Genomic DNA, 6,967 nt, shown 5'->3' on the forward strand with positions numbered 1-6,967 from the left:
GAATTCTTTTCTTAACCTTGTTTTCCTTTTCTCTGTGTCACTAAAGACCAAGACAGAAAAAGAAGGGCCGGAAGAAAAGAGAAGCAGCTCGCTAGGTCATTTTGATTTCCCTTAGTTTCCTGAGCTATGTTCGGGTTTTGCAATTCCGGGGGCGAACAGGCAGAAAAGCTTCCTCCTGTTTGGCGTGATCCGCCCCTTTTCCTCCCTCTCCCTCTGTCAGCGCGTCCACTTGAAAACTGGATCGCGTTTTCATACCTGGGCGGCCCCGGAGCCCGTGTGTTCCCAGGTGAGTGAGGAGGTGAAATTTAAAGATAAGATCGACTGTGAAAGAACCTGGAGCGTCGCTAAAACTTCTTAATCTCTCTTGGAAGAACGTCGGAAAAACAACTTTTCCCGGGGCCGGGATAGCTCAGTTGGGAGAGCGTTAGACTGAAGATCTAAAGGTCCCTGGTTCAATCCCGGGTCCCGGCGTGTCCGGCGCTGTTTTACTGTGTGCTTCCTTGCCTTCCCTTAACATTTGCATCCAATCCCCAAGAGTGGATCTATCCCTAGAAGGTGTAACTCCTTTTTGCTAATCCAGTGAAGAAGGGCACATATAGATTTGTTCTTTAAAAAAAAAAACAAATCAATTTTATTGATATATAGTAATAACGCATAAAATTCATCCAAACTGTACGATCAATTGTATTTGCTATAATCATTTACTTGAGCTTTCATCACCTCAATCATCGTTAGAGCATTTTCATTATTTCAATAATAATTAAAATAATAAAAACAAACTTAATAACTAACAAAAAAATTCTTCACTCTTCTCTCTATCCTTCCCCTGCTGTACTTAGCTCCTAATTCTGCCTATTCTTAAACAATTACTTTTTTATTTATTAAGCAGTTTTATTGAGATACATTCATATACCATACGCTCTATCCAAAGTGTATAACCAATGACTTTTAATGTAATCACAACAAAACATTTTAGAATAATTTCATAACTCCACAAACAAAAGCTCCACAGCTCTTTTTTTTTCCTTATCACTGTCTTTTTTTTTTTTTCCACTGAGGTCTTCCAGGAAGTGTTATCTAAAAGAGTGCATATTTTACTCAAAATTTTAAAACCTAGGGAATTGAGGGGAAAGAACTTCCAACACCCTAATGCCATTGCACTTACTCATTTCTGCTCGAGATTATCTATGTGTGTGGTGGGTAAGAGGTGTTTTTAACCACAAGAAATGTGGAGAAGACATGTAATAAGAGAACCTCTTTACCGTGTGTATATATACTTGATGCAGTATATATAAGGGAAATGAAATTTTGCCAATCAAAATTCTACATTTCAGAGTCCATTCCATTATGAAATGCAGGAATAAGGAAAATTGTTGAACATTAGTGAGATTTTAAGCAATTACAAGAATAACCCCAAGTTTTCTTGTTTCAAGACATCTCAGCAGCCTCGTATGCCAGTTTGGAATATCCACATTTTAAGTTTTTTCTGGTTTTGGATCCAGGAAAGAATAAAAATAAGCATTTCTGATGAACACTGTTCTGAAACATTCATGAGGGCCCAGAATCTTGAAAAATTAAAGCAGGTGGGCAGTGAAGGCATCAGGACTCAGGTGCACATACCCAACTTTGTTCCTCTCTAACTCCAACATCTTTCTTGAAGTTATTTGTTAGAGATAATAGTCCATTTTTTTGTCTTTTTGCATTATTTTTTATTCTTTTTAAATACTGTTTCAGGTTTACAACGTCTAGTTTTCATTGACAGCCCTGAACACTGTCAGGAGAAAAAACTTTACTACTCCAACATCAGACCTCGTCGAGTGGCAAAAGGAAAACTGGTACAAAGCAAGAAGCAGCACCAGAGTAGGCACATGGACAGTACAGGAGCTGGAGACCCTCGGCGTTCCTTAGGGCACATGGCCCTTCTCAGCTCAGAAGACTGTGTTTCATTTGACTGGACTTGAGTGCTTTATTGCCTAATTCAGCAATGATTCTCTTACTTTGTATTGAGGTGGGAGGCCTTAATTTACTTCCATTAAGGAGGCTGCCTTTTCACCTTTTTAACAAAGTCATTTGAAGCACAAAGGTATTTGATTCTAAGGAGGTCTCATTTATCCTTTTTTTTTTGTTTCATTGCACATGCTTTGGGTGTAAGGTTTAAGAAGCTACTACCTACCACAAGGTCTTGAAAATGTTTCCCTACATTTTCTTTTAGGAGTATTTTGATTCTAGCTGTTATATTCAGATCCTTGATCCATTTTGAGTTAACTTTTGTATGAGGTATGCAATAGGTGTCCTCTTTCTTACTTTTAGATATGGATATCCAGTTCTCCCAGCAGCATTTGTTGAATAGACTGTTCTGACCCAGCTGAGTGACATTAAACCCTTGTCAAAATCACTTGACAAGAGGCGTGAGTCTCTATTTCTGAACTCTAAATTCAATTCCATTCGTCATTCTTTTTTATGCCAGTATCATTCTTTTAACACAGTAGCTAAGTAGTAAGGCTTAAAGTCTGCAAGTGAGAGTCCTCCAACTTCATTCTTCCTTTTCAGATAGTTTGGCTATCATGGGCCTTACCCTTCCAGACTAATTTGAAAATTGGCTTTTACAATTCTAGGAAATGGTTGCATCTGTGTGTGGAATTGACATCATAATGATATTTTGTCTTCCAATCCATGAATACAGAATGACCTTCCATTTATTTAAGTTTTTATTTTGTGTTTTTTGTTGTTGTTTTTTTTAGTTACAGTGGCCAGGGTTTGAACCTGGGTCCTCATATGTGGGAAGCAGGTACTCAACCACATGAGCTACATCCCCTCACCTATTTGTGTTCTTTTAGCAATGTTTTGTAGTATTCTGAACACCGGTCCTTTATGCCTTTGGTTAAGTTTATTCCTAAACATTCGGTTATCTCACTCATTATTGTAAATGGAATTTTTTTTTACTTCATCCTCAATTTGCTTTTACTAGTGTATAGAAATGCTATTGATTTTTTATGTAAAAATCTTGTGTCCTAACACATTCCTGATGTAGTTTTTTAGTTCTAATAGCTTCATTGTGGATTTTTCAGGATTTTCTAGGTATAAGATCATATCAACAAATAGTGACAATCTTACTGTTACCTTTCCTATTTGGGTGCCTTTTCTTTCTTTTTCTTACCTAATTGCTAGAGCTAGAACTTCTACCAAAATATTGAATACTAATAGAAACAGTGTCATTCTTTCTTGTTTCCAAACTCCGCAGGAAAGGCTTCAATCTTTCAACTTTGAATACAGTGTTAGCTGTGGCTTAATCATAGATGCACGCCATCTTATTGAGAACGTTTCCTTCCATTCCTATCTTTTGGAATGTTTTTATCAAGAAAGGATGTTGTATTGTTTCAAATTCCTTTTCTGCTTCAATTGAGTTGATCATGTGAATTTACTCTTCAATGTATTCAAGTGGTATATGACAGTGATTGATTTTCTAGTGTTGAACCAGACTAGCACCTGGTTTAAAACACAGTCGATAGTGGTGTATAAATATTTTAATGTGTTTTTGCATATGGTTAGGAATTATTTTGTTGAAGAGTTTTGCAGGTATAATTTTCTTTTTTCATACTTTCCATATTTGTCTTTGGTATTAGGGTGATGTTGTCTCCTTCCAATAAGTGTGGTAGCATCCCCTCCTGTTCAGTGTTTTGGAAAAGTTTGAGCAAGATTGGTATTAGATCTTCTTGAATGATTAGTAGAATTTTCCTGTGGATTCATCTGGTCCTGGGCTTTTCATTTTGAGAAGGTAAATGGTGGCAGTTTCAAATTCTTTAATTGTGATTGGTTTGTTGTTCTTCTGTTTCTTCTAAGGTCAGTATGAGCTGCTCGTGTGTTTCTGGGAATTTATCCATTTCATCAATGTTGTCTAATTTGTTGTTCATATTATCCTCTTATGATCTCTTTTATTTAGGCACGGTCTGTGGTAAAGCCCCCATTGTCATTTCTGATTTTATTCACTTGAATCTTCTCTCTTTTTTAATTCTTTAACCTAGTTAAGGGTTTGTGAATTTTGTTGATCTTCTTAAAGAAGATTTTTTTCCCTCCTCTATTTCCTTTTATTTCTTCTCTAGTCTTTGACATTTCTTTCCCTATTCTTCCTTTGGTAGTACTTTGCCTTTCTTTTTCTAGTTCCTCCAGGTGTGCAGTTAGGAATTTGATTTAAGCTCTTGTTTTTTAATGTAATCATTGAAGTCTGTCAATTCTAAGGGTGAGAAATAGGGTCGTATAATAGAGTATGGAATTTTTCCTTTGGGAGTGATGAAAACATTTTAAAATTGACAGAGGCAGTGACAGCACATCAGTGGGATGAAAACTAGAGCCACTGAGTGCCCACTTTGAATGGATTATGCAAAGCATGAGACCCTGGTAGAATCGTGGTGGAAGATGGTCTGTGGTTAAGAGTAGAAATGTGAGAATGTTCTCTCATGAACTATAACTAATAATTAATACTAATACTGGGTGTTAGTAATTGAGTGGGTTGGTGGACAAATACCCCAATATATTGTCTGGTTAGTAGTAATATTTTTGTGATTCTCTTTCAGTTTTTAATTTTTACATGTTCCACATCAATGCAAGTTGTTGGTGATGAGGTGATGTATGGGAGTTCTGTACGATGATATGGACGTTGGTTTCATAATTTCACAACTTTTACTATACTTTTTTGTTTATAAATTTTCATGAATTGACAAAGTACTTTGTTTTAGTTTGCCAAAACACTGCTGATGCACAGTATGAGAAATGGGTTGGCTTTTATAAAGGGGATTTATTTGGAGTAAAAGTTTATCGTTCCAAGGCTGTGAGAAGTCCAAATTGAGGCACCAAAAGAGGGGTTTTCTCAGTAAATCAGTTACTGTCGATTCTCTTGCCTAGGCACTTGGCAAAACAAGACAGCCTCCGTGATCTCTGCCAGGTTCTCTGCCATCCGGTCCCTAGCTCCTCTTCCACTGCTCTGGGAACCCAGCCTTTTTGGGGCTCTGTGCTTAATCGATCCTCTAGTTCTCTCTCACATGGCAAGATCAAATAAGGCGGCTTCCTTTTCCTGTGCCTGTGTTTCTATTTATATCATATCCAACAAGGGGGAGGACTCTCAAACTGAGTCACCCCTCACTGACATAGTGATCTAATCAAGTCATCTAATCAAAGGACCCTCAAACAATTTGTGTTTGGAGGATAATTCTCTAGTTCATTCTATAGGTAAAGTAAAATTATAGCCTGCATTATTTTTATTATATTTATATCTATTCCATGATGAACACTAGGCATTGTAAAAATAATTTTTAAAAAGGTGCAATTGACATTTACAATAAATACTTATAAACACTTGGAAGGAATGAAGGAAGGAAGAGAGAGAGAGAGAACAGGAACATTATCATTATTTAGAAGTCCATTTCCCCTCCTCCATTTTGCACTTTTCTCTCCTTGGAAGAATACCACCATAATAATGCTTGTGATAATCATTCTCTTTCTTTTATTTATTAGTTTTACTGGTGATCAGTGTACACATTACAATAGTATTTAGATTGTAGAGGGTGATGGTTAGGCTATTGTGTCAGCTTGGCCAGGTAATTGTACCCAGTTGTTTCATCAAGCAAGCACTGGGCTAACTGTAATAAAAGGGCATTTATGGACTTTAGTCACTATTGACTTTAATGCAGTGGTAAATCATAGATAGCTGGTTATAATTATATCAGTCAGGGAGATTGCCATCAGCAATGAGTGCTGCTTAACCCAATCAGTTGAATCCCTAAAAAGGGGAATTGATTTCAGCTTTGAGAGAGAATTTTCCAGCTTGTCTTTGAATAGTCAACATCTCCCAGAACTCATCAAGAATCTTCATTGGACTTTCATTAGAGCTCCTAGTTTCAGCCTGCCTGTGGAACCTGGACTTGTGTATCCCCATGGCTGTATGAGAGACTCTGATATATCTCTTACAATCAGCAGATATCCCTTGTTGATTCTGTTTCCCTAGAGAACCCTAACTAATACAGTATGACACCAGGAGTGGTTTTTGTGGAACACAGTCTTAAACATGGGATGTCTGAGGTGGTTCTGGGACTTTGCAATTGTCTTCACACTCTAATTGGCCTCAAGGATACTGATGACTTACTTTCCAATAACGAAGAGGCTAACAGTTCATGGCGCGAGTTGGCAATCGAGATCCACAAAACAGCATCACTGGATTCCCCTACTTCCATGCTTGTAAGAAGCAAGGATCTGGGTGAGAGTGTTTTCAGCACCTTAACAGAGTTTTGTGGAGTCAAATGGTATAATGATATTGGATGGCTTCTCCTAGATACTCTAGATACTGTGGTAAGAAAGACATGAGTTAAAGTCTTCGATTTTGAAACTTAAACACTGAATGGATGATGCAAAAGTTTCTAATTGTGCTCTAAAAGAAAACCGTGTTTCCTGTAACCACAGGCTTGAAATATCTGAGAAGGAAACTTCAGACTCTCATTGTTTGAGTAGTGGAGTTCCAAAAGAAACAAAAATATCAACCCCACAGGGTTTCTGAAGTTAAAGTGAAGGAATTGATTGGAAAAAAGTGGAATCCAAAGAATTGGAATGGAGACATACGGAATGATGATTATATTGATGGAGACATTGAAACCCTGAATTCTGGTGAGACTTTGCCAGATAAGCCTGCCATGGCCTGCCCTGTCCAGGCCACACCTTGTCAATGTTGTATCATCTAACCTCCAGCCTGCCCCAAGGAGTCTGAAACAACTTCCAGTTCTGAGGTGGGTACCAGCCAAACTGAAGTCTGCCCTGCACAGCCTCCTGGCTGCCCCAGGGAGTCTGGACCTCATCCCAGCCCTGAAAATGTGACCCATGAGGAAGTAAGACATACTCAAAAAGAACTGCATGAGTTTCCAACTTATATAGACAGAAATAAGGGGAATGTGTGTGGGAATGGATCTAAGGGTGTGGGATAATG

The 6,967-nt window shown here is 37.8% G+C and overlaps 1 non-coding gene across 1 annotated transcript; it reads left to right on the forward strand.

Moving 5' to 3' along the window:
* The first annotated feature begins 398 nt into the window (after window positions 1-398).
* Window positions 399-471, forward strand: TRNAF-GAA (transfer RNA phenylalanine (anticodon GAA)). Its single transcript has one exon. It is a non-coding gene; the product is annotated as a tRNA-Phe (tRNA).
* The last annotated feature ends 6,496 nt before the right edge of the window (window positions 472-6,967 follow it).

The sequence above is a fragment of the Dasypus novemcinctus genome, chromosome 22, assembly GCF_030445035.2.
Source record: "Dasypus novemcinctus isolate mDasNov1 chromosome 22, mDasNov1.1.hap2, whole genome shotgun sequence".
Taxonomy (NCBI): Eukaryota; Metazoa; Chordata; class Mammalia; order Cingulata; family Dasypodidae; genus Dasypus; species Dasypus novemcinctus.